We start from the raw sequence: 25,982 nt of genomic DNA, 5'->3' as shown, positions 1-25,982 counted from the left end.
TAGGGATGGGCATCAGGCCCAGAACCTTTTGTTCAAACTGTTGGAGAAGAAAGGCTCTCTTTTCATCTGGACTTGGCATTGTAAGGATATAAAGCCAGTGAGGCTGCAGCCATCTTGCCACCTTTAGGAGTTCACCCATGTGAGAATGGAGGCCAAGAGAAGGAAAGAATAAATATCGAATCCTGATGGCATCATTTGAGCAACTAGGTCCAGCCATGTCCACTCCACTGGACTTCCCGTTTCTGTAAGCCAATACATTTCTTTTCATTTTAAGCTGGTTTGAACTGTGTTTTTTTGTCACTTACAACTGATGGAGTCCAGTGAACATGCAAAGAAAGGGCGTGCATGCCTCATGCCCTCATGTAGTCCCCTCCTGCCTTGAGTAGGCTGTGGCCAACAGGATACTGCAGAAGTGACTGCGTGTCCCTTCCATGGCTAAGCCAGAAAGAGCCCTGTAGCTTGTACCTTGCTCCTTCTTAGCTTTCTCTCTGAGGGATGACAATGCCATGTTGTAGGAACACTCCAGCAGCCCTGTGGTGAAGCCCACGTGGGGAGGAGCCGAGACTTCCCAACAAATTCTTGGCCGTGTAAGAGAGACCCCTTGGAAGCAGGTCCTCCAGCACCGCTCGAGCCTTCAGAAGACTGCAACCTCCGGCGAGAGCTCAGGCAAGCACCCCACCTGAGCCACTCCCAAGCGCCCAGCCCACAGACACGGGGAGAGAGTACATAATTGTTGGTGGAGTCGCTCAGTTTGGGGGTAATTTGTTACAGAACAATAGATAACTAATTCACCTCCTAAATCTGCTGGCCCAACATGGAGCTCCCGACACTCGGAGCTCTTCAACGTTTAAATGGTGCCAGCATTCATCGAGCTTTTCAGTTAAAAATCACAGGCGTCATCCTTGAATCCTCTATTTCCCTTACAACCCACATCCAGTCCAAGTATTACTCCTGTTGGCTTTGCCTCCACACTTTACCCTGAATCCCACCATTCCTCTCCGTTTCCACCTCCGTAACCCTAACCTCGCCACCATAATCTCTCAGCTTGACTGACAAAATGGTCTCCTAACTGGTTGCTCTTGGCTTCACTCTTACGCCCACTTGAAAGTTTCTTGTGGATGGAATTATCGTATCAAAATCCACAGCAGATCCTATCATGCCCTGGTTCCGGGGGCTCCTCAGCCCAGTCCTCTCTGATCCGCTGTGCCCTCCGTCTGCCCTGCAAACACCCCAGGACTGCCGAAGATCAGGGCCCTCTGCCCGGACGGCTCCTTCTCCAGATCTTCACGCGCCTGGCCCTCCTGCTCATTCAGGCCGTCAGAAAGTCGTGGCTGGCCTGCTTCAGCACCTTCAACCTCCTCTGCCAGTGGCCTTTTCAATCTCTTTTCCATTTATACTTAACCTGAAACAATACCATTTTTTTCAAGCGTCTTCCCAGCCTCCCCCACAAATGAAATGAGCTCTGTGAGGGCAGGGCCTTGTCTCATTATTCACTGCTATTGTCCTATTGCCTGGATGAGTGTCTGGTTTACAGCACATGTCATCCCAGCAGCTGTCACGTTCTGTGGAACAGACTTTGGGCAACACTGAGCCAAGACATCTCAAAGGTCTGTCGCAGCTCCCAAAATGATGCTTTTACTCATGCAGCCTGATTCGGCTCCCCTCAGCCAAACACGCAGCCCATGAGAGGAGGAACACATGCCTTCTCTTTGTAACTGGAGTTTTCCCATCATGTAGGCAAGGTGGCCATGGCTTAGACAGGACTGGTGACTTCCTGAAAGCTGCACAGCTGGTCTGTGTCAGGACTGGGAATTTGAATTCCACTCTGCCAAACATCAGAAGCGGTGAGGTGGACGAGAGGCAGGACAAAAGGGTTGGCAGAGTCCGATTGTTAAGGGAAGTGGAATCGCTGTGAGGCTGGTGAAGGTTCAGGGTCCTTGCACGCACCAGCCTCTTCCAAGGCTGGTAGAGGCACCAACAATGGGTTTACATGCTCAGATGTTTTCGTAAAGCTCGCAAGAGTAACCTATTTGAACCACATCAGGTAAGACTGCTGTTTCTTTCCCCTGCAAGACGCTCCCTTCAGGCGGGGTTGGCAAGCTGCTGAAGTTTCGGGATCTGGCTAAGAAGAGGTGATGGAGTTACCCTTAGCATTAGAACAGTGGCGTATATGTACGTGGTTTCCAGCTAATTTCAGGTAGAGGTAAGCCATTGCCAGCTGTTTTTGTGTGCACACAGCTTCCAGGAATATTCCTCAGTCACTCACCTTGCTCACAACACGAAGATACGAGGCCGGTGTCATAGAGAGCAGAATGTGTCCGATCACTCTCAACACCAGCAGAAAGTGAGAAGATGGACACAGCTGTAAGCTGGTCTGTGGAACACTGTTCTAATCTCAGACGTGTAACATGGGAAGTGAAGGGGCTGGTCCTCATTGACACCTCACCAAAATGGAAGCTTTCTTTTGCACAGACACCCTTGACTCCCTCTAGAGAAAAATCCTATTACCTACTCATTGTCATGTAAAGAGGCAATCAAAGAGTACGAAGCCAAAACATGTAGGGAACAAAAAATATTTTAGAGGTATGCCAGCAATTAATTAATATAACCATTATGTTATTTTTCTAGTGTTTGTGGGACTTGTCAGTTTCAAGTTTTCTTATTCATTATGATTTCTTTTTTTCACTTTAAATCAATATTCACTTTCATACCTAAATTTGTGTTCTTCTTGTCTTAAAGAAGATTTCTAAGTGGCACGAGCTTCCCCAGGGAGCTCGTCCCCACGCCTTGTTATCAGCGTGGACTTGGACTTCGATGAGGAGGCTGTAGGAGCAGCTGAAAGGCGTGAGGGATTCAGGGTGGTGTCCTGGGCCCAGAGGTCTGTCCTGGCCGGGAAGACGAGAGCCCTGGGTGGCTGTGACGAGAGCAGCTGCTGTCTCCCCTCCAATGCTGAAATCCTCAGCGCTCCAGCCCTCACTTGGGCTGAAGGCCGAATGATTTCCTGTGTTTTCTCTGTTTATCAGCTCTCTATTATCGTGATGGCGGGAGCCACCCACTCAATAAAACAAAGCAAACAAACTCCCACAAACCCACAGCCAGCTCTGAGCTGACAGGCCCAGTTTTATTTCCTAATTAACAAGTCATTCTCAGCCAATGGGATGACCTGCTCGTCATCCCTTTTGGATCTGTGGGCAAACACATCAGCCCGGGCCCTCAGGCAGCCGCTCCTTGCAGGAGCAGGGAAGGCTGGGGAGGGGCCTGGGCCCCCTCGCTCTTCCCTGTGGCTTCCTCTGCCTCCTCCCTGCCGCTCTTCTGTGTGTCTGCACACAGTCAATAGGCTTGCAGGACTGCCTGTTTTCAGGCTGCCAAGGCCAGGCCACGGGAGTTGGCCCGTGGAAAGCCCCTTTCCTCTGCAGCCTCACAGCTCTGTCCTTTCCTCCGGCTCTGCGTCTCAGTACCGAGGCCCCCGTGGAGGAGGCGGCCCCTCCACAAGCGCTGTGAATGCAGAGAACATGAAGGCAAGCTCCTCAAGCAATTAGATGAGGGGCCGTGGCCTGCCCTTTCCAGAGCCTCTTTCCAGTGGGCTGGATAAGGAAGCTCAGGGGCCCCAGACAGAGAAGGAAAGGGTCCTGCCTTCCCAGAAGGCGCGTGGATGCTCTCAAGCACTTAACTTGCCTTCCTCCCCTCACAACTTCCCGCTGTCACCAGCTCTGCGTCCTTGGGCAAGTCACTCCCCACCATTCCTGAGCCTTTGTCTCCTCATCGGTGAAAGGAAGAGGTAGGAGTAGTTCGAGGCCTCATAAAGCTGGTTCTCACACCAACCTTGGCCAGCAGATGTGTTCTGAGAGCTCCACACAACGCTCTGTCTTCTTTTGTTTCTGTATTTGGATTAGTTGCCAACACTTTAAAAATGTGGAGTCATCATTTTTTAAATGTAGATTTTACGCTGCTTTTGAAATACTCAGAAGATCTGGCTTCACTGAGCCTACATTCCCTCATGGCAGAAGAGACGCTGCCCCCAGGAGATGGGACATGTTTCCTCCAATTCACCACAGTCCCCACCGCTCCCTATCGTATTCTACCCAACCCTCTTCACTCATGACCCTTTTTGTGACCAGTAAAGGTGTACAAGTTTGTGATGATGGCCCATTTTTTATTTAATATTCTGCATTTTTAATTATGCATTCCTTCTGAATATTCGTAGCTCATTCTACAGGTGTTTATTGACCCTCTCTCGTGTTCCTGGTCTATGTTAAGCACTGAGGAATGGATAAATAGAGTAAAATGTGACCTCCTCCTTGGGGAACCTAAAGTTTAGTTCCAGGGCTACGGAGACTGGCTAGATAAGAATGCATGCCAATGGAGGAAGCCTTTCTCCCCAGCGTGCGGAGACACAAGACAAGGGTAAACTCTCTCTCTGCTTGTTCTTGTAGAGCCATACAACTAACATTTCTGTGGCCCGTGAGAGTTTTCAGGACTATCTGTTAGATCTTTTGTCCTTACCACAACCTAGAGAGGCACATGTTATTTCCAGATGCTCACAGGCACTACTGTGGTCTGAATGCTCGTGTCCCTCCCAAGTTCATATGCTGAAAACTTAAGGCCCAGGGATGGTCTTAGGAGGTGATTTGAGAGGTGAGTAGGTCATGAAGGCAAGCCCTCTTGAATGGGATCAGAGCCCTTATAAAAGAGGACAGAGAGAGCTAGCTTGTCCCTTTCAGTATGTGAGGATACAACAAGAAGTCTGCAACCCAGAAGAGAGCTCTACAGAAACTCAACCGTGCCGGCACCCTGATCTCAGACTTCCAGCCTCCAGAACTGTGAGAAATAAATTTCTGTTGTTTATAAGCCACCCAGCCTCTGGTATCTTGTTACAGCAGCCTGAACAGCCTAAGACAGATGCCAAGTGCTTGCTATAGTCCTCCTATAGCAGGTTGTGTTTTTAATACTCAGCACAAACACCTCTGGACATAATTTTAAGACTTAGCCCCTGCGATTCTGATTGCCTGGAGTGCTGTGGCCTGCACACCCTTTGCCCTGGTAACGAGCTGCTGTGCTCCAGGAAACAGCCCTGGTCCACACCCAAAGACCTATTGGAGGGGTGTCTCAGCCAGGGACAGAACAGAGATCTACTTCTCTGCATGTCACTGCCTCTTGACTCCCTATTTTCTCCCAGGCCTGCTTGTAATACCAACCACACTGCAAAGGGCAACAGCCAAACCCAGGCTTCTCAATTTCCCGTGGTCCAGCGAGCGTCCACCTTGGCCAGCCCTTCTTCATGGCATACATGTGGAGGGACAGTTGCATTCCCTTCCCACTTTGGACTGACCAGAGAATAAATGTCCAGGGTCATTTTGAATGACAGTGTTCCAGTTCTAGAGAAACCATCAAACATCCTAACAAACTATAGGAGACGGGGGGGTTCGTAATCCACAGATCTAAATGTCCCTCTCCGTCAAAGGACATGATGTAGACTTCTCTTTCTAGGCTCCATGCCAAGGGTCAGAAGCCTGCTTGACCTTCAGTGACTGCCACAAAGAGGGGGTGGTGATGGATGACCCCTGACAGGCTGCCAAGGACACTGCGAGCTGGACACCACATCTTCACAGGTATGTATGACTCTCCTCTTGTTAGCAGCTTCTCCCTGGTTGAAAGTAATAAATCTGTGACTTAAGTGACAGGTTGTTGGGCTTGTTTCCTTTGGTTTTGACATAAGGAGGAAACCTGAATTCAACTGATGAGGAGTGGCAGAAATACATCAGGTCTGAGGGCTGAGATTCTTGCAGCTGAGCAGGATATAGGAGACAGACCCTGTTAGGGAGCTGAGCTCACTCAGCTGGTATAAAGTATGGTTAAGATACAGAGCTAGGCCCTCGGACTTCAAATCACGTGTTATTTTTCTCCATTATGCTGTACCATTCTTCACTTCTATCTGCATGTTCCCCACCTCCAATTAGGTGCCCCAAACCCCATATTATTAGCAAATTCCCATCACCTCACTGAGCTGCCTCCATCAGTGCCCCAGACACTGGACCTTTTCTTTCCATCCTCTTACCCAAACTCATCTGCCCCATCTAAGGGACACATACTGATTCACTACTTAACGTGCTAAAAGGGTTACCACAAAGAGTCACATTTTCCAAATCCTTTCTCATCCTTCCCATGTCCTATGGACCTAGAACTGGCCAGACTTGGACACCAGTAAGAGAGATGGACTTAGATAAGGTGAGGCAGGGAGGTTTCACCAAGCCTGGGACTGGAGGGGACGACAGTGGATGTTGAGATTAAAAGAGGCACAAGGGCTGAGCTCCTACCTAGTGCATGGTCCTTAGAAGGTGCTGAATGTGCTCTTGTTGGATGGGTGAACAAGTGAATGAAGGACTAGAGACTTGAGGCAGAAACATCAGGAATGCTGGAAAGTGCAGAATCCAGTGAATGGGAGAGTAGAGAGGGAGGACAGAACAAAGACAGTACAGAAAATCAAGACTGGTGGTGGAGAGAGGATGCTGCGGCTGCCCGGCACCCATGACCCTGTCCTCTGTAACAGACCTTGATTTTCCCCCTTCGTCACTGCATGCAGTCTGAGTGGAACTGCCAATCAAGGCAATCATGGCAATGCCAGCACATCACCCCAACCAGGCCAGTTAGTTCCTCTCTCTCATGAGAATTTGAGTCTTGAGAAGAGTGACACAAGGACAGAAAGTGCTGGTTGCTGATTCATCCCCCCAGTGATGACTTGAACAAACTGCCCATGGTTGCCCTGTCTACCAGAACTGGCCTGGTTCTGTCTCCTCCAAGCTTTGTGGTCAAGCTCTTCCTATGGGCAACCCAGTAACCTTGTGACAAATTTACTTTTAAAAAAATTTAGATTAATCAGACTGGTATCTGTCACTGGCAACCAGATAATCCTAAATAATACAAGAGCAAAGGTCAAGAGGGTTGGAGGTGACAGAGTCTTAGACAGTTTTTGAGATATCTCCCTGGAAATTGTGGCTTGTTTTGTGGTCATTGGTGGCCTCCTGTGTAGGAGAATCTGTCTGGTTTTTGAGACCAGGAGAAATGACACCAGTATGTTCCTCCCTAAGTATTGCTCGTAAGTAATGAGTCAATAGGATGGGGCAGTCATTGCGAGCTCTCTCCTGGACGTTTGTGTCTTTAGTCTTACCCACCTCAGACCCGCTGGGCCATGACCGTCCCAAAAGAGGGCCTGGGTGACTCAGGGGGCAGCCCTGATGGGACATAAATGCCTTCAGCTCGATGAGCACAATTAAAGATTTTCCTTCTGCTCCTGCCACAGACTGACAGCCCAGCCAACAAGACACGCAGATTGGTAAAAGAAGCTACTTGACAGATTTCTCCAGGAAATTCTCTCTCTGGCTCTCTCTTTATCAAGTAAAAATCCTCCCACACGTTTGTCAGACAGCGTTTTTAAAGAGCACCACTGCTGTGTCGTCCCACTCTGAACAGCTCTGAAGTCTCATTTGAGAGAAAGACCAAGACAGACAAAGAAAGAAGGGAGGAAGGACGGAGGGAGAACTGGGAAGGGCAGGCGATGAGGGGAAGGGAGTGACATTCTGAGAGTCACATCAGGTCTCCTCGGATGATGGACTGGACAGCAAGGGCACTGGAAAAGTGATTCAGTTGGACAGGGAAGAGCGGTCAGTTCGCCTAATGTGGTGAAGTCATTAGCAGAGTCCTAGAGTCACAAAGTGCATTCATTTGGTTTTTTGGTTTCCAGGACCAGAGTCGTGTTCCAGCCCCCTCACAGAGGTAACATAGAATTAACGTTAGGATACAGGGTGGAGTAGACACAACTGGCCAGCCCTACTCCAAGACCCAAAGTGGACAGGTGGGCAGGAGCAACCCTGGCACCTGGACCTCGTGTTGCCGCCTCACCAGGACCATCCTGACTGCCTGGTCCCAAGTGTCTCTCTCCCGTTGTGCTGACTCATCTGCTCTCATCTTGGCTCCTTCCGTTTCCACCACCACTACCTCTTGCCCTCCTTTGCCTTCTGTTCCCTCATGCCTTCCACTCCTTTCTCTCTGTGGCTCTTTGTCTCGGACCCCACTTCCTTCTCCTGACTCCTCAGTTTCTTTAGCTCAAGTCCTTGAAAGGACATGATAGATTTAGCCAATTGCCACATAGTATAGCCACTCTGGCTGGCGGAGCTTGCACACCACACTTTTCTATAGTTTCCTGGCCTGCCTGGGGATTGGCTGCCCTGCTGATCCAACCAGCTGTGGCCATGGTAGCAGGATCATGTGGTGTAGAGCAGGTTAGCTCACTGGAAATAACCCTCAGAGGGAGGTGAGGTGGGGCTGCCAGGGGCTGTGTAACTGGAGGACAGTGTGCTCCACCTGTCTGTCACTGTTGCGGAGACTTCTGAAGATTCCATCCAGTGGGCGTCTCTCAGTGATGCTAGGGACCAGAAAGGCCATGGGGTTGGAGCAGCAACCAGTAACCATTTAACAAAAGAAGTCTGAACACACAGGAGACTGAACATCTGAGATGTCAGAGCCTTTAAAAACCAAGGGGACCAGTCAGGCAAAATCTCTCCCAGTCATCAATGGGGCATTTGAACCCTGCAGATCAGAGGAGAGGGAGAGCCCAGGCTGTGGCTTCTGCTCTAAGCAGGCAGATGATGAGAAGAGGCTGCTGGCTCAGGCCTCGGGTCTCCGGACGCTGTGCCGTCTTCTCTACGGTGAGATAATAGCAGCGCCCACGCCGGTTGCAGGAAGAACAGGTAAGAACAGGCATGGTGCTCCTGCCCACTTCCACACAGCAAATGCTCTGCGTGGTGAGCCTTTGTAAAGTGATTTTCATCCACATTAAGATTATTTTTATTTTGTTTTAACTTATTTTAAGATATTTAATAAGATGGTGATTATTTCTATTAGCCAGACCCTTCTCCCAGAAGAACAGATCTGAGCAGAGTGGGAAGTGGCTCAGAAAGTGACTTGGCCGAGAAAATAAACTTCAATCTGCAGGTCCATCCTTCCTCCTGTTTGCACCAACTAATCCTCCCAGCCCCATTAGGGGCATATGGAAAAAGTAATAGCAAGAGTCACACTGAGAATTATTAATCCTCCGTTTTCAGCTATTCCAACATAACGCTCTTCCTCCTGCGTCGCCTGAAGCCAAGTTGGCTGACCTCTGGGGTAGGACTTTTCCACTGCAGTGACAGCAGCATTCTCCTGGAGGAGGTCAGCCTCAGCTATGGGCAGGGCACAGTGTGGGGGCCAGAGGTTCCTCTCACTAGGCTACATAATGTCCTCTCCAGATGATAGTCACTGACGGGTGCTGGGGGGGATGGTGGGTGGGTGGCAGAAATACTGGCAGCAAAACTAACAGATCCTGGTGGTGGAAGAATTTTCTAGAAGGCTTGTTGGCAATACACACGTGGGAGATGGCCAGTCTGCCCCTTCCTACCTGCCTCAGATGCCCTCCTTTAGGGAGGGGATCTCTGAATCTTTACTCCCACTGCTAACCCTCTCCAAAGAAAAACATCTTCCACAGGACAGGCTCTTAATAAGCCTGGTCCCTTTCTTTTCTCTCTCTTTCCCTGAATCAGTCTCCACCCCTCTTTCCTTGTGCCTTCATATCCTCTGGTTTTTAACTGAGTTGACTGGTCCGCAGGCCTAGCGGAGTCATAGCATACAAGAGCAGGACCTCTTCATGCATAGGGGAAGTCTGGGGTCCAGAGAGGAGAAGGAACTTGCCAAGGTTACACAGCAAGTAGTGACAGAAATGGGAAAAACCGGTATCTCCAGGTGGGGTCCCCATCCCAGTTTCTTTCCCCTGCAGGAGAGCGGCCCAGCGGAATTCCACGTGACACCACATCTGCCAGTGCCAGTGGGGATGAAGTCCAAGTAGAGAGGCCTGCGGTCAATTATTAACACTGGATTGAACAAGGATAAATATGCTTGCTTGATGCAGGCCTTCTCAGAGTCTTTGATGTCTTACGGTACACAGGGAATCTCCTGATTATGTTGGGGGAGGTGGCTAGGATATACAGTATTTTCAAAATTTATTTGACCTTTCTTTTTCCATGACCATCCTGCAGTCTAACATCCAGTGGAACACGTTGGAAGACCCCGTGCCACCTGATGCTGCCTCATGACCCAGCCCCAAGAACGGACACCCCTTTCAAACCATCTGCCCGGGAGAGGAGCAGCTCCTTTCAAGAGACTGGGCTGTGTTTCTGGAAACACAAGTATTCACGAAGCTGCAGCATAAAACAAATTCAAACTAACAAGATGCTCTTTCTCTTACCTTATCTTAGTTCCAGATCTCTACATTTAATGGTAACGTTTCAGGATGGAAGGGGTGAGGAGAGAAAACATTTGCTCCTCCTCGGAGACTGTCTGCCACACTTTAGCCCAGAGAAAATTAAACCAGGGCTCCTTAGACAGAAGTCCTGCGTGATGAGAGCAGAGAGCAAGTTCAAGGTTCTGGGCTGAGCCCAGGCTAACTGCACGCAGGCTTCGGAACAAAAATGCCTTGTAGCTATTATTTTCATGAGTCTCTGCCCATCCACACCCCCCTCCCATTCTTTTAATCTGCAGCTACTGAGAATCGGTATTTTTCTCACCTTTGCGATATGAGAAACAAGTTAATTAAAATCAATCCCAACTCCAGCCTCAGCGTCCCGGCTTTGCCCGCAGATCTATCAACAGCGTGTTTTGATAGCAGTGTGCGAAGGTGGCTATTCGGAGACACTGATAATTGCATTAATTTAGGAGGCATTAGCTAAGCCCTGCGATTAATTACACAGGCAGCAGACAGAACTGTAACCCGCCAGAGAGCCGGATGAAGAAAGCAGAAACCCCAGTTCCCTTTTATCCAGATCCAAACACCCCGGACACTCAAATAACCAGACCTACTTTCACCACTCACAGATGTTTCTAACGGGGACCCTGAGAGACAGTGAGACCGTGGAGGTCTTTCTGATCAGAGGGCTGTTGGGATGACGCTTGATCTAAGAGGAGTCCTCTGGACTCTACCTCTTTGCAAGCTGATCGTTTATGAAGGATGTTTGTAACATCTCATGGAATCAGAATTTCTAGTTAATTAGTTTTGATCCCATTTCTCCATTCATTAACCAGTCTGAGATAAACGGAAATGGGAAATTCTCTTTATCCCCATTTTTCACAATACACATGCACGCACAGATTAATGTATACACACATATTTTTCTTATGCATATAAAGGCTACATGCAAGTAGATATAAACATAGACAGCAAAAAAAACGAAAACTACATGAAGACGTAGCCTGAAGAAAAAAATCTACATATAGAAAAGGCGGAGGAATATGTGGGGAGGTGGGGGGATATTTCTGTTTCTCCTGTCGTGGTCCCACGGCTCCCCTCTCTCCACCTGCAGAATCTTGACCCGTTTCTTAAAGTCCAACTCAAGAGCCTTGCTTCTTCTTGAGGCACTCACAATGCCTGGTCAGGATGTCCGAGTTCTGGGCCAGTGCTTGAAAAGTGCTTCAGGCAAGTTTTAGACATATTATCTAGCCCATAAATGAAATGTGAACAATACTAACTAAGGCCGGTGTCTGGCCAGGGTGTGGTTTCACATGGGCCGCTGGAGAGGGGGTTAATGCAGACCCACAGAGGAGACGTGAAACTGCTCAGGAGTGCTCACGACGGCCTGACTCCGGAGCCCCGGCTCTCTGCCCTCGTGCTGCCCGCCCCTCTGGGCAGAGACCCCAGTGCCCAGTGGGTAGAAAATGATTCTGTCCTGCCCAGGTTTTAAGGCCTGCTTTCCCCATGGAGCCCGGGAGATCCTCTGGGGATTATCTGGTTTAAGAATCTTCTTCTTTGGGTCCAGCTTGACCACTGGGTGTGGAAAGGAAGCAACTTTTATTTGTATTACTCAAGTAATATGTAAGTGTATTGTCATTATAAAAGATTCAAATGATCAGAAGTATGCCAGAAAATCCCAAATGGCCCTTTGACCATGCTCTGCTCCCTCTCTTCTCACTGGAGCTTACCACTGTCAGCAGTTTGATCCGTAACTCCGCACAACAGGCGATCATTCTTCTGATCTTCTCTGTGCACATTTACGTCAGTCAGAATTTTGTTCTCACCATCATGCCATCCTCTGTGAGATGCTTCTTCACTTCATAACGTGCTCTAGAAATCATTTCGTAGGGGTACATATACATCCACCTCCTTTTTCGGTGCATAGCGTTCCAATTGTGCTTTGGCCTGACCACCTTATTTTACTTTATTTTATAAGATGGTCAGGCCACCTCTTTGTGAACACGTCCAAGTAGACTGCCAGGCTTAATTCTTCGAAGTGAAATTTTCAGGTGTTATGATCTGAGTTGTGTCCTCTCCCCCAAATTCATGTGTTGAAGTCCTAACCCCCAGCACCTCAGAATGTGAACCTATTGGAAATAGGGTCATTGCGGATGGAATTAGTCAGAATGAGGCCATTAGAGTGGGGCCGGATTCACCGCCTAGTGTCCTTATAAAAAGAAGAAATGTGGACACAGAGGCCCACAGAGAGAATGCATGGGAAGAAGAAAGCAGAGACTAGGGTGATGCTGCTACAAGCCGAGGATGCCAAAGATGCCAGGAAACCACCGGGAGCTAGCAGACAGGCATGGAATCGATTTTCTCTCACAGCCCTCAGAAGGACCCAACCCTGCTGACACCCTGATCTTGGACTTCCAGCCTCCAGAACTGTGAAACAATAAATTTTTGTTGCTTAAACAGCTCAGTTGGTGGTACTTATTATGGCAGGCCTAGCAAACCATTATGGCAGGGGTGCACATTTCAGCTTGATATATAGTGCCAAATTGCTCCCCACCAAAATAACTCTGATGTCACAGTTCCAGGTACAGTGTGTAAGAATGGTGAGGGGCTTCAGACCCAGCAGGTGCCATATGCACATGCGTTACCAGCAGTAAAAGCATGGGACCAGCTTTCCACCTTTGTGATCCCACTTAGTGGAACCGAGTCTGTCCTGATTTCACATCTACCAACTTGGATTTTCTTAGCAACACTATCACAACCTTTCTGAGGTGAGGAAGGGGAAAATGCCTCACTGCAAGACAGTACAGACTAGGAGCCAAAGAGGGAATGCAGAAAGAGGAGTCCTGAGAGTCAGAGGACAGGGAGCTTACTGCCAGCTGTCATGACCTATGGAGAAATGGGCCTTAGAGCTTGGGCACGACTGAAGCATTCTTTGTCCACTGGGCACTGGGGTCTCTCTGCCCAGAGGGGCGGGTGGCACGAGGACTGAGAGCCAGGGCTCTGGAGTCAGGCCATCGTGAGTACCCGCACGTCGTTTCACGTCTCCGAGTCTCTGAACCAGGCTCTCCTCTGTGGGTCAGGGTTAAAACCTTCTCCAGGGGCCCGTGTGAAGCCACACCCTGGCCAGATGCCGGCCTTAGTGTTGTTCACGTACAAACTTGAAAGCTTCCTTCCACCATATCCTTGGGCTTATATTTGCCACCTCTGACGTGACTTTTTTAAAAAAGAAAGAAAAACAGAAGAAAGATGTTGGGGACAATGATTCAGGACAGGCTGAAACTACTCTCACTTCTCTGGCCCGCATGGGTTTAGTGTGGGGGTCACAGGCGGTGCTTTGAGCACCTTTCTTGTGTGCTTTGAGAGAATAACAGAAATGGTGATTAGCTCCAGAATCATGTAAAAGGTACTGAAGGTAAAGGCTGCCACGTATACACTAAGATCTATGATTAATTACTACACTAAACTGCCAAGTCCACTCAACAGATGGCTCAGACTCTCCCTGTAGGGTGTTTCGGCTATAGGAATGTCAGTGGAAGTTGACGTGTCCAGTGGATAGCGGCTAATATCAAGGGCAGGACGTGGCCGAGGGTCTCATCAGCAAGTTGAGATTAGTTCTGTTTTCTGCCAAACCATTGGAGAGAGAAGCATTGTGGAATCAAGTCTCTCTGCTTGCAAACGATAGAGATCAATTCACATTGGCTCAAGCAGTGGAGGGGGTTTACTGTCACTGTCATTTGGTCTCTGGCCCCTTCCATCTTTCAGCTCTGCTTTCTTCTGTGTCACTTCTGTCAGGCAGGCTCTTCTGCTGTGGCAGGAAGGAACTCACCAATGAGTCTTGGTTTATATGCTCTGAGTAATTCCAGGAGAAATTGTAATTTCTTTTCCAAAAAGGATCTAAAATATGCTGACTGGCCACCTGGAGCACATGACAACCCAGGCTTGGGGAGGGGAGATGAGAGTCGGGGAGGGTGTTGGGGTATAAGGGGGCTAATAAATAACACTCCTCCTTTTCTCGTCTGAGGTCAGAACAATTGAGAGATGGACATGGGGTCAGGCAGACAGAGCTCAAAACACCACAGCTATTCCTGCTAAAGTTCAGTTTGAGAATGCAGCTTCAGCGTTCAGCAGCAACGAACTTCTAAATGCTAAAATCCCAGAAAGAGCTGGCCCATCACAGGTAGAACTGGAAACCACAGGGCTCCCCCTCAGGGCCCTGCCCTGTGAAATTATACCTTAGAAGAGAAAGGACTGCATGTTTCCTGAGAGAGAAGCGAGAGGAAGAGGCCCAGCAGAGCCCGCCAGTTCCTTCCTTCAAAGCACCAAACAGGTAAGTCACTCCCTCTCCCTGGGGAGAAAAGGACGAGGGAGGGGCAGGGGTATCACGCTGGTGGAAGATCCTCCCCTTGGAAACAAAAAGAGTAGAGACTAAGAGCCCCACTCTTTGCCCCATACAGATGGGGGCTCCTAAACAGGAAATCGGGGTGATGTCGAAAAAGATGTGGAATGGTCCCAGGGCTGACGCAGACAGCAGAAGTCTGCTTCAAACAGAAAAGGTCAAATGTCTTCACCCATTCTCTTCCCCAAGGTGCCAAATCATCCGTAGTAACACCAAGGTGTATACTCAACATGTTTACATATGTAAATGAGGGTACATATTCCAATCTGACTTTGAGATAGTCAAGATCTCAGATTGTTTATAAAATCCTCTCTTGTGAAAAATTAAAAGGCAAAGCAGAATTGGCCATCAGTGTGGTCTGGGGTCAAGTGTGACCACAGGCAGCCTGGACTCAGTCCTGGACACAGACTCAAAAGCACTGGGCTCTGGCCAGCTCGCCTCTGCCGGCAGGGCGCCCCTGACGAGGACCTCCACCCTCCTGAATGTCCATCTTCCATGCCTCCGATGATGAAGATTCTAACCCTGCTGGCCCAGCTGAGCTCAGAGTGTCGCGAGGGTCAAAGAGAAAAGAGGAAAAGCGCTTCTAATGATAGTGACAGTTAACATGTGAAGCACTTCCCACGTGCCAGGCACTGTTCTGGAGCTTCCTATGTGTTAACTCCTCCAATCTTTAAAACAACCACACAAAGTAGGTCCTCTTAGTATAATCTGCATCTCACAGATGAGGACACTGAGGCACAGAGCAGCTGGGAAGTGTGCCAAAGGCCTTAGAGACTATGAAGGACGCTGTGGCTGCAGTCACAGACGAGGTTGTCGCTGTTGACAGGAATGCTCAGGGGAGTAGCCGAAAGAAGGATGGGCAGGCAGGTGGGGGCAGTGGACTTGCTGGCCCTGTGCCTTCTCACAGAGGAGAAGAGAACCTCAAGACTTGGGCACAGGTCCACGGCCAGGGCAGGGCATACAGACCTGGGCAGGTGCTCTATCCCTGCTGGCCGAAGCATGGCAACAGCCGACAGAGTCAGTTCCAGAATCTAGTATAAGCACCCAGCACCCACCACCCAGCCTGGGCCCAGCAAGGTCCTCAGGAAATGCGGTACAAGCATTAGCACCTTGGTGTGGATACTTCTAAGCCTCTGCTTACAAGTTACCCCTAACCTGGGTATCCCCAGGTTATCCCCTCTTGACGCAGGGACACGAGGCCAGGTGACCTTATCCAGGCCTTTCAGGAGGTGGGCAAGAATGTTCCTCGGGACTGGCCCTGGGCCAGTGGCATGAGCCCTGCCACACAGGCCATACTGACCACCTCCTAGAAAGCCTGGCTCCTCATCAACCAAACAGGTCCCTGAGCTCTCTCAGCAAATTCAATATTAAGACAGACACAATCTTTCTATCATAGTCTACGCTTTCTAGAGAGAAGCAAGAACATTCTTTACCAGGCCGCCCAGCTCCCAAAGAGAGAGGTATAGAGATGTTCCCTATGGCTCAGAGAGAGAGAGTAAGAAGAAATCATTTTTTAGCACCTGTCCAAATTGTGGTATACTGTATTAGATGATTTAACTTTGTATTTCAGCCTACGTTTGATTTTACTTGAAGATTTATAGTAAAGCTCTAAAAAGATGAGTCACAGTGTTTCCTTTGTCCAAATAAGGATGGCAAATGGCTACCACACACAGCCTTACCTTCCCCTCCCATGTCAGTGGCAGACATTGCTAATCAATCTTGATGCTCTGTCCCACCGACCCCAGACATAGCCTTAGAAGCCTCAGCGTAGCTCTCCAGGCTATCTGAGCTGGCACAGGAGATGAAAACCATCTGCTATTCCTGTCAAAGAAGGAGGAGAAGCTGAGAAGAACAAAAAGCAACAGAGGAAACAGACATAGCATCAGGTGACTGGGAGAAAAAAATACAGCGGGAGGAATTGCTGAGAGCTTTACCAAGTGGTTGGTTCTGAGAGACAAGTGATAGGAAACAGGCGTGGAGAATTCAAGAGAGCTGTTGATAAGCTGTAACTCTGGTAACCAAGAAGAAAGTGTTAATGTGACACTTGACACAAGGCCTGTAACTCTTTAAGAGCTGAAAACATCTGGGCAAAGAGTCAGAGTGGTAAAGGGAGCCAGAGACAGTCGCCAGGATTTGTAGGATAAATACAGCAGCTGCTTAATCCTGAAGTTTATGGCTGTTAAATGAGTATAGAAATAGATCCAGACCGAGACCTATATGCACACAAACAAACTCTTTCTAATAAGACTGAAAACAGCTAGCCTTTGAGTGTCTCCATGTGTCAGGCTCTGTGCCAAGTGTTTCTCATGCAGTGTGATATGGGGAGTATTATTACCCCGTTTACACATGCAGAGGCTGAGGCTCGCAAAGGCTAGACGACTTACAAGATCAAATGCTTAGACTATAGTGGAATCAGAATGTGACTCTAAGCAGTCTTGTGCCAGCACCTTTCTAAATAAATGATTACGTAGCTCTCTCAGAACCCTGTAATATAGGGCTTCCCTGCAGGCAAAGCTAGCCCAGGTCTTCTCACATCTGGGGAATTTCTATTTTCATGCATGTATTGCTTGCTCATTCATTCATTCACTCATTTACTCATCCACAAATATTTACTGTGTGCCACTCTGTGCCCGGCACTGTGTAGGCACTGGAGATGCCAGGTGAACCAGAGAGTTGAGGGCCCTGAACTCGCACAGCTTTACTGCTCTTTCCCTGAAATTACAGCACTTTGCAGCAGCCGGGCTGCCTTAGACCAAGTCCACAGCTGAGGAAACGGCATTGGGATTCGGGTATGGGAAGGACCAGAGGCAGCCCGGGTTCATCCTGCACAGCTCTGAGCTTAACAGGATCAGCTCAGCCCACCTCGTGCCCAGCTCTTGCCTTGGCGAGGTCAGTGGGAACTGCGGCCGCTCTGGGTTGAGCAGGGAATCAACTCACCTCTCTGATCAGAAGAGCTCCTCTGTTCCCGGATGATTCTGATGTGCCGCCGAGATTGAGAACCACTGTGATGGTGGAATCTGCCTGAGGTACTGAAGACGGGATGGCCCCGTCCCCTCTCTAGACCTCGTCCCCAGTTCTAACACGATGGGATGGGGCACCCCAGTGTCCAAGGCTCTTTGACCTGGAATGTTCCCTGGCGGGAACCAGCTTAGGACTGGTGCTATGGCGATTCAGCACCTCACCGCTCCTTGGAAGGCCTTGCAAAGGAGCACTTAGAAAGCGCAAAAGATCGATCCCTGGGCAGCAGGCAGAGGGCACAGGATCAGCAGTGGCACCAGGAAATCAGCCCGAGGACCCAGGGGCAATAGTGGTTTGGGTTTATTTCAGAGACTATTTTGAAGATCTGGTTCAAAAGCTCCAGACAATGTTTAAGTTCATTATAAGTTCAAACTGGCTCAGTGGATATTAGGGTCTTCTGCTGATGTTAGAAAAATAAAATTACCTTGGCTCAGTTTGTAAATTTATAAGGAGAAAAAAATCAGGCTTGGTTTGGATACAGTTTGGACATTTACAGGCAAATAAATGCTTTTAGTTCCTAGTTTCATGGGTACAAACCCATGAGCCTTGAGGGGCAACATCAGTCCAATTGTCACACCCGGGGTGGGAGGCACGCGAGCGGGGAAAGGCTCCAGCTGCCATCAACCCAGACTCCCAGAGTGAGGAATGTTTTGCGGAAGAGGAAGAAGCCTCTGTAGAGGAAAAACTCACTTCTCCTGTGTGTCTCTCCTTCACTACTCACACAGAATTCATCACCTCTGATACTTTCGGTCACCAAATGTATGGAGGGTTTTCTCCCACTAAGCAGTTCTCCGCATTACCAGCTGTGTCCTGCAATTCAAGTCGATCCTGACACTACCCAGAATTAGCACAGACCCCACAGGTTAAGGGCTCAGTCCCACAAGACTGTTCCCGCTTCAGATGCCAATCACAGTCAGTAGGTGCCCTGAATACCCACAACCTCTAATCAACTTGGCTACAAATTGGAGCTTGCCATGATCCGCCCCCCCAGATTTGATTATTTGCTAGAATAGCTCACAGAACTCAGGGAAACACTGACTTATGTTTGCCAGTTTATTATATAGTAAAGGATTTGATAAAGACTGTGGATGAACAGGCAGATGAAGAGATACACAGGGTGAGGTCTGGGAGGGTCCTGAGCACGAGAGCTTCTATGCCTATGGAGTTGGGGTGCAACTCGCCCAGCATGTAGGTGAGTCCCCAACCCGGAAACTCTCAGAACCCCAAGCTTTAGAGATTTTTTTCATCATGTAGGCATGATTGATCACTAATTAATCTCCAGCCTATCTCCTTTTTCTGGAGAATGGAGAGTGGGGTTGGAAGTTCCAAGCGTCTAATCATGGCTTGGTCTTTCTGGTGACCAGTCCCCATCCAGGAGCCCACCAAAGTCACTTCATTAGAACGCACGACACTGCTTTCACCCAGGAAATTCCAAGGGATTTAGGAACTCTGTGTCAGGAACCAGGGGCAGAGATCAGAATATATATTTCTTATTATTCCCAGAGAAGAGAGAAGCAACTCCCACCCCAGAAAACGTCCTCCTGTGATGGAGCCACCCCAAATCCCTCTGGATCTCAGGAGCCCCAAGGATAAAGGAAATACATCCTAGTGGAAGGTCAGTGGAGACAGTTACAAAACTGTCTAGTTTTGTAAACAAAGAAACACAAAGCCTAGAAACACAAAGGTGAAAACCAGGGGAAGGCGTGGCTTGAGGCTGACTTGGGCAGGTGACTAAGCAGAGTGGGAGGCTGGCCTTCTGCTCCATTGACAAGTGACCTTGCAGGCAGGTGGCCTACGAGAACTCCTGGAGGGGAGAGAACAGGCCCCATAGAAGGGAAGGATGAACCGGCATTCCCTCTTGGGCAGGAAGAGATGGAGTTAGATTAACAGTCTTTCCTCTCCCACCAAGTTTTATTAAATCTGGCTGCTAACTCGCTCCCTTTGTAAGGATTCCTGACTGACTTAGGGGAAGAAGTGTCTGCAGGGCGGCACCTGGAAAACTCACACCTTGCTTGGGGCCCATCAGTGTGGCAATGGGAGCCCATTCAGCCCCCTAGACCCTAAGTCATCCTGCAGAAAGATACTGCCCAGTCACGCCGTCTAAAGTTGCTCTTTTTCAGCTCCCCCCATCCATCATGCGGAGTCTGCCCTTCAAAATATTTGCCAGAGTCTTGCTTATTTATCCTCTTCATTTATTTGTATTCTTGTCCATTGTGTGCCGCCCAGACTCAAACTTAAGAAGGCAGGGATCTTTTCTAGCTTATTTGCTATTGTATCCATAAGACATAGAACAGGGCCCAATGGATAAAAGGTGCTCAGCTAAATGAATGAGCGAGTAAACCAACAGAAGAGTCAAGAATCCATAATTCCGCCCAGAGGTGTTACAGAGGGGCAGAGGTGGGACAACTGTAATCAACAAGTCAAGTAGGAGAAGAGAGACTTGACAAAATCGAGTTGGAGGGTCTGAGGAGGGTCTCAGCTGTCATGTTCTAGTCTCTTGGCTGGGGCACCCAGTGATGAGGGGCATGTGACGGAAAGAGGCGGGCGGTGGCATAGGGGACACATACCAGGGTATAGCTAGGATTGTTAGGGGCACAGGCAGGAGGGGAGGAGGACGGGAAGAGCCACTGAGGAAGGGAACTGGTGAACCAGGAAGGAAAAGTAAGACCTTTTCCAGCATGCAGATCAGGGCGGGGAGCAGCATGGCAAGGCCCCATCTCTCTGGAGTCCGACCCCCGACCTCAAGCGCTGGTCTACCCGTGGGGCAGCAAGTCAATCTTTCTGAGCCTCAGTTTCCTCATCTATCACGCGGGGTAACACAGACCTCTCTCTCAGGGCTGTGACGAGGACTGAGAGAGATGATGTGCGAGCTTGGCGCAGGGCCTGGCAGGTAGCTGTTTTTCTCATGTTCTCATGTTCTCATTTGGATCAGAAGCTGCCATCCTAAGCCGGCCTCTCCAGGGGCCAGGTGAGTCTTCTCCGTCCTGTCTGAGCATGCTCCCTTGAGAGACTCACCCTAGGAAGGGGCTGGGAACAGAAACTGCTCCAGCGCCAACAGCCTTGGGTTTGGCTTGAGGCAGCAGAGCCCGTCTGAGTTCCCTTGAATAGGTCACAGGATTGTTCCTACACAAAGGCGGCCGCAGGGTGACAGTGGCCTCCTGTCTTCTTTACTGGTTTGCAATGCATGTCCATTGGGCAAGCCCAAATGGTACTGACCACAAACCCAGGGAAGACTTCTGGCTGTGAGCATGCCTCTAACCTCCCACCAGGCAAGACGCTGGCGTTGGAGCCCTCCTTCAGAAGAGCGGGCCATGAGAAATCCTTTCCCTCTGCCTTTCTGTGTCATGGAAGTCACCTTCCAGTTCCAGAAGGATCCTTTTTCACAGGTCAGAGGATCAAGTTGTGAGAGAGACACAGAAGCTTTTTCCTCTGTTGAGCAGAGTGTCCTAGAGAAAGAAGTTGATCGACCACCTTCTCTAATCGCCTAGAAGGGGTGAGGAGCATGAACAAGCCTGCAACAGCTCAGATGAGGCCTGGTTTGATGCCCAGCAGACAGCCTGGGAGCTTGCTCTGCCTGGCAGCAGGTGGGGGTTGGCTGATCATGCTTTTGCTACCAAGGGTATGGGCTGAAGCAAGGCCTTGATTTTGCAAAAATACGTTAAGCATCTGTAAATTTTCATCAAACTAAAATGCCACTCCCAGGCAGGATATTTCTAGAGCTGTTTCACAGCAGAAGATGCATAAAACATTTTACAATTCTCCCTTGAGGAGTTTCGAGGATTCTTGGGGTCCCTCACTCCGCACACTCTGGTTGGGCTGCCCCAGCCCGGGAAGATGCTGTGCACTGCCCCTGGGTGGAGTTGCCCATCACGAAACAGTTGTCCACAGGGAGGGCAGAGGCCAAAAACAGGCTGATTCAAACTAGCTCAAGTAACAGGGACCTGGGAAGGGTGTGACTGGCCAAGATCAGGAAACCAAGCACAGCTGGGCCACATTGGGTCTGGGACTGGACGGCCGGTGTCCAAGGCTGGGGCTCTCTCTCATGGTACTGCTCATGGCTCCTCTCTACTTCTCCCCAAACATCTGCTTCATCCCCTAGTTGCTCTCTACAGAAAGTTATTTTCTACCGATGCATGACCTCTTTACTCTTCCAAAATATCAGCTGAAGGATAGCTTGTCTTCTCTTTCAGTTTAAGCCCTGCACCACCATATTTGAGATAATAGACTCTGAACCAGGTGGCCTGGGTGCAGATTCCGGCTCTGCCACTTGCTGCCTGTGGAATCTTGGACATGTTATGCCTTAGGTTCCTCCTCTGTAAAACTGGAATAGGAGTTGTTTCTGTCTTACAAAGTTGGTGTAATAAATGAATTGACTGATGAAAACCACTTAGAATAGTACCTGGCAAATAAGTGTTTAAAAACATTAGCTACTGTAAACCCCATGATGGATGCAAACTCAAATGCCCACAGGGACCAAACAGGCAATATAAACCTCTGAAGCAGGCAGTGAGTGACACAAAAGGGATAGATGGGGACCATGCCACACTAGGGAATACGTGCTCCAGCCAATTCACTCAAGCCTAATTTAAAGAGAAAAGCCACCAAGCAAACACTCTCTGTAGGTCTATGGGCCACCAATCTAAAACCTTAGATATAGTTTCTGTCTCTCTTTTAAATTCAAGAGAAAGAGAAGACTTTCTTTTGGATCAGGACTACCCCAACCTAGTCAGCTGTGGCCAAGAGTTGGGGCAGAAGGGGCGGGATCCTGACGTAGCACAAACAAGGCCAGGGAAGGGCTTGGCCAAGTGCAGACACTCTGAGGAAGGCTACAGCCAAATCAGGCTGTTTTCTTATCTTCTCCTGCTGTGTCCTCAGCAAAGAGGCAGGGAGACCCTGAGCCAGCTACATCTCCTGCCACACACACACACATATGTATGTACGTACACACATGCACATACACATGCACACAAGACTTTGGAAGGGGAGTAAAGCAACACGGAATGTTCTCTGCCTCTGACTACTGTTGGCTTTATAGCTTTCATAGATTCCTTGTATCTCAGAATTGGAAAAGGCCCCAGAAATCATCTTTCTCTGCTTCTCTCTTTTAAGAAATCTTTCTACAGCATAACAGACAAAGTCTCTGCTAGATCAAACATGTGTGTTTTATTTACCAGTGTACCCCATCCAAGGAGATTCCTGAAGTTATCTGCAAAACAAAGTTGGCCGATGATTACCAAAAGAAGGGAAGGATAAGGGCCGAGAAACAAAAATCGCAATTATCCATCCCAGGAAGGTCATTATTTCTAAAGAACACTGCTAAACAGCTCTGTCCGTTTAAAAAACAAAAAAGTTATCCCTGATGTTCACCCAAGTCCTGTGTGGTTTTTCCATCCATTCTATTCATTGTTCTTGACTCTGTCCTCAGAGTCAAGAAGAAAAACTCTGCTCTCAGCATTGGTTCCAGAGTCAAACAAATGTAAGTTTGAACCAGTTTTGCCCTCTTGCTTTGTGACTATGCAACCTTCTCAGTCTTTCTGTCTCAGTCTCCTCATCAATAACCCTATCTACCTGACACTCTTGTAAGGAATGAGGAAAAACATATATGCAAACAACAGCTCTTCAAGAATTTAAAGCTGGACCCCAATACCACGTCTTCTTGTTTCCAGACTAAAGAACCCTCAACTCCTTCATTCCTTCTCTGGGTGACATAGTGCCCACATCCCTCCCAATTTTCGTGGATTTGTGTTGACCTTTACCCGCTTGTCTAGAACGTGTTCCCCACTCTCTGGAAAATGGCAGCCTATTTGAGGGGAACCTCCTTTCCCCTTGGACATAGTCTGATGGGACTGTCAATCAAAGTGCCCTGGTGTCTGCCTACTGGGCTCAGCCAATCAGATGTTTTCCCCTCAAGATTTCATCTCTAGCTGAGTGAGAGAGACAATGATTGGTGCTCCTTTTGTTAACTGAGGAGATGGTCCGGCTTTCCTGCCACCTTAGTCCCTTCATCCTCACTTCCTCAGTGTGGGTCTTCAGCCTTCCAATGATAACGTGAGCCACCAATAAATGCCTTTTCTGCTGGTTGGACAGAGTACATTCCCATGGCTTGTAACCAAGAAACACTAACAGAGGACAGTCCAGATAGAAAATTGGGGTTCGTGGAGGAGTTGTGAGCATTCCTGTAGGCAAGGTTAGCATGAATTCTCTGGGTGGGGTGATGAAAAGCATTAGAAATGAGCACCGGAACGAGACTAGCTGGGAGAAAGACCTCAATAAATGGGGAGGACCCCTCAATGAAGGGGAGCACTTCACACCTGTGTGTGGCCTCAGGAAGCTGGGAAGTGGGATTTTAAGGAAGATCTGTCCAGGTGAGCTACTTGAGAGATGTCACCAGAGCACCAGCTGCCGTTTGTGCCTGCTGCCAATATAACACCACACCTAGAACAGAGGGGACACGAGAAGGTTTTCCTAACTGGCACAACTCCCAGGCTTTGAGGGAGAAAGAGAAAAGAAGTGCTAAAATTTGTTCCCTCCAAATGTTCTGGAACGCACCCAGGTACACCCATAAAAGAAAGTTGGCACCCACCTCAGAAGTGAGGCAATATATTTCTCTAAACTGCAGTCATAATTCCTAATTGAATGTCTCTCTCAAAAATTCATGACATGAAAGACTGAATTATTAAGTAAATAAAATCATAAATGAGGATCATAACAGAGCTAATGGCTGCACTAAACAGGGTTCCACGTGCAGGAGCTCTCAAACAGCTCTCCGGGGGTCCACTGTGGCTGTACCCCCGTGTAAACTCCCAGAACTCTCCCTTTACCCGATGAAAAATGGTGGGCCCTGCTCTTCAAATCTTTTGCAGTTTGCAGGTTGGGTTTTTCTACCAATCAAGACAACTCAATAGCACAACTTCCCCGTCCCCATGATGCTCTCAAACTCAGAGACAGCCCAGCTTGCCTGTTTCTCACTGAGCTGTCGCTCACATTCTCCCGGCATCAGCTCTGCATCCCTGATCGCCTTTGACAGCTACCAGTCAATGTACCACTTAGACCCCCAAATCTGATTTTGATTTCTAGCTAGTTTGATCAATTTTTTGGAAAGTTCAGCAGTTTTCTTCCATAGTCTGTGTTTAAGCCTGAACTCCAGAAACTAGTGGTAGAGTTGGAGACTTTTAAATGACCCGTGTGCTGCCCATTCTGACTGCCCACCCTTTATGCAACAAATGTCTAGTGAGCTCAGCTCTGTGCCCGACACTGTGCTGGGTAAAGGGCATCCTGTGGCGGCTGAAATAGCCCTCCGTGACCTCATGGCCCAGCAGCGGGGAGGAATGCAGCAAATAGGCCTACAGATAACATTAGATTCACAAACTGAGGTCTGTGCTATGAAGGAGACAGAATGAGGTGTTACGGGAAGGAACAAACGAAGAGATCTCATCTGAGGAGCAGAGGTGAGAAAAGGCTTTGAGCAAAAGATCTGGAAGCTGAAACCTGAAGACGAGCAGGAGCTGGACAGCAAAGGGGAAAGGCACGGGATAGAGAGAGCATTCCCGGGGAGGGAGCCACATGTATAAAGCTCCGAGGAGGACAGAACTTGGTCTGCTCAAGGCACTGAGAGCCCGCCAGTGTGGCTGGAATGGAGGTGGCCATGCAGAGAGCAGAAGGATCAGTGGGCAGCATCCTCTGATGGATGTGGGATGTTGCCTCATCAGGGGCTCCTCTGAGAGCACTGACCACATGCCCCCGAGCGGTGATTGTTGGGGAGACACTGAGGTGCAGTGTGGACATCCTGATCTGGAAATCACGATGCCAGGTTCTGTGGAAAACCTCCTAGCACTGTGGCGGGGGTTAAATGTGGGAGGAGCACTGAGCTCAGTGTCTCGTATTCAGAAAGCGCTCAATAAATGGTGACCCCAGCTCTCTCTCTCTCAGGTTGATGCTAAGTTCCTTCTCTTTCTCAGGTCACAGAATCTGTAAACTAAAGAAAAGAAGCAAATGTCTCGAAAGTCCCCTTTCTGTAGAATTTGAGTAAGGGGAGGTTCCCACATGTTGGGGGCAGCCTCTCTGGACTCGAGGGTCTCTTCTTGGGTGGACATGGTACAGGCTTTGGCCTCCCAATCCAGGGCCATAGTCTGCCTGTCCCGTCTCTCACCCCAGGCACCAGAGGCCCACCTTGCTGGAGTGGCTGGATCTCCGCTTGACTGGTGTATTTAACCGTCAGCCCAGCATTAGTGAGAGGGTCCCGCTGGATCAACAGAACTGCCCTGGGCAGCTGGTCCCCGGTGTCCACAAAACCATCCT

This window comes from Equus przewalskii, chromosome 3, assembly GCF_037783145.1.
Source record: "Equus przewalskii isolate Varuska chromosome 3, EquPr2, whole genome shotgun sequence".
Lineage (NCBI taxonomy): Eukaryota > Metazoa > Chordata > Mammalia > Perissodactyla > Equidae > Equus > Equus przewalskii.
The sequence above is the reverse complement of the archived record's forward strand: the minus strand, read 5'-3'. Positions refer to the sequence as shown.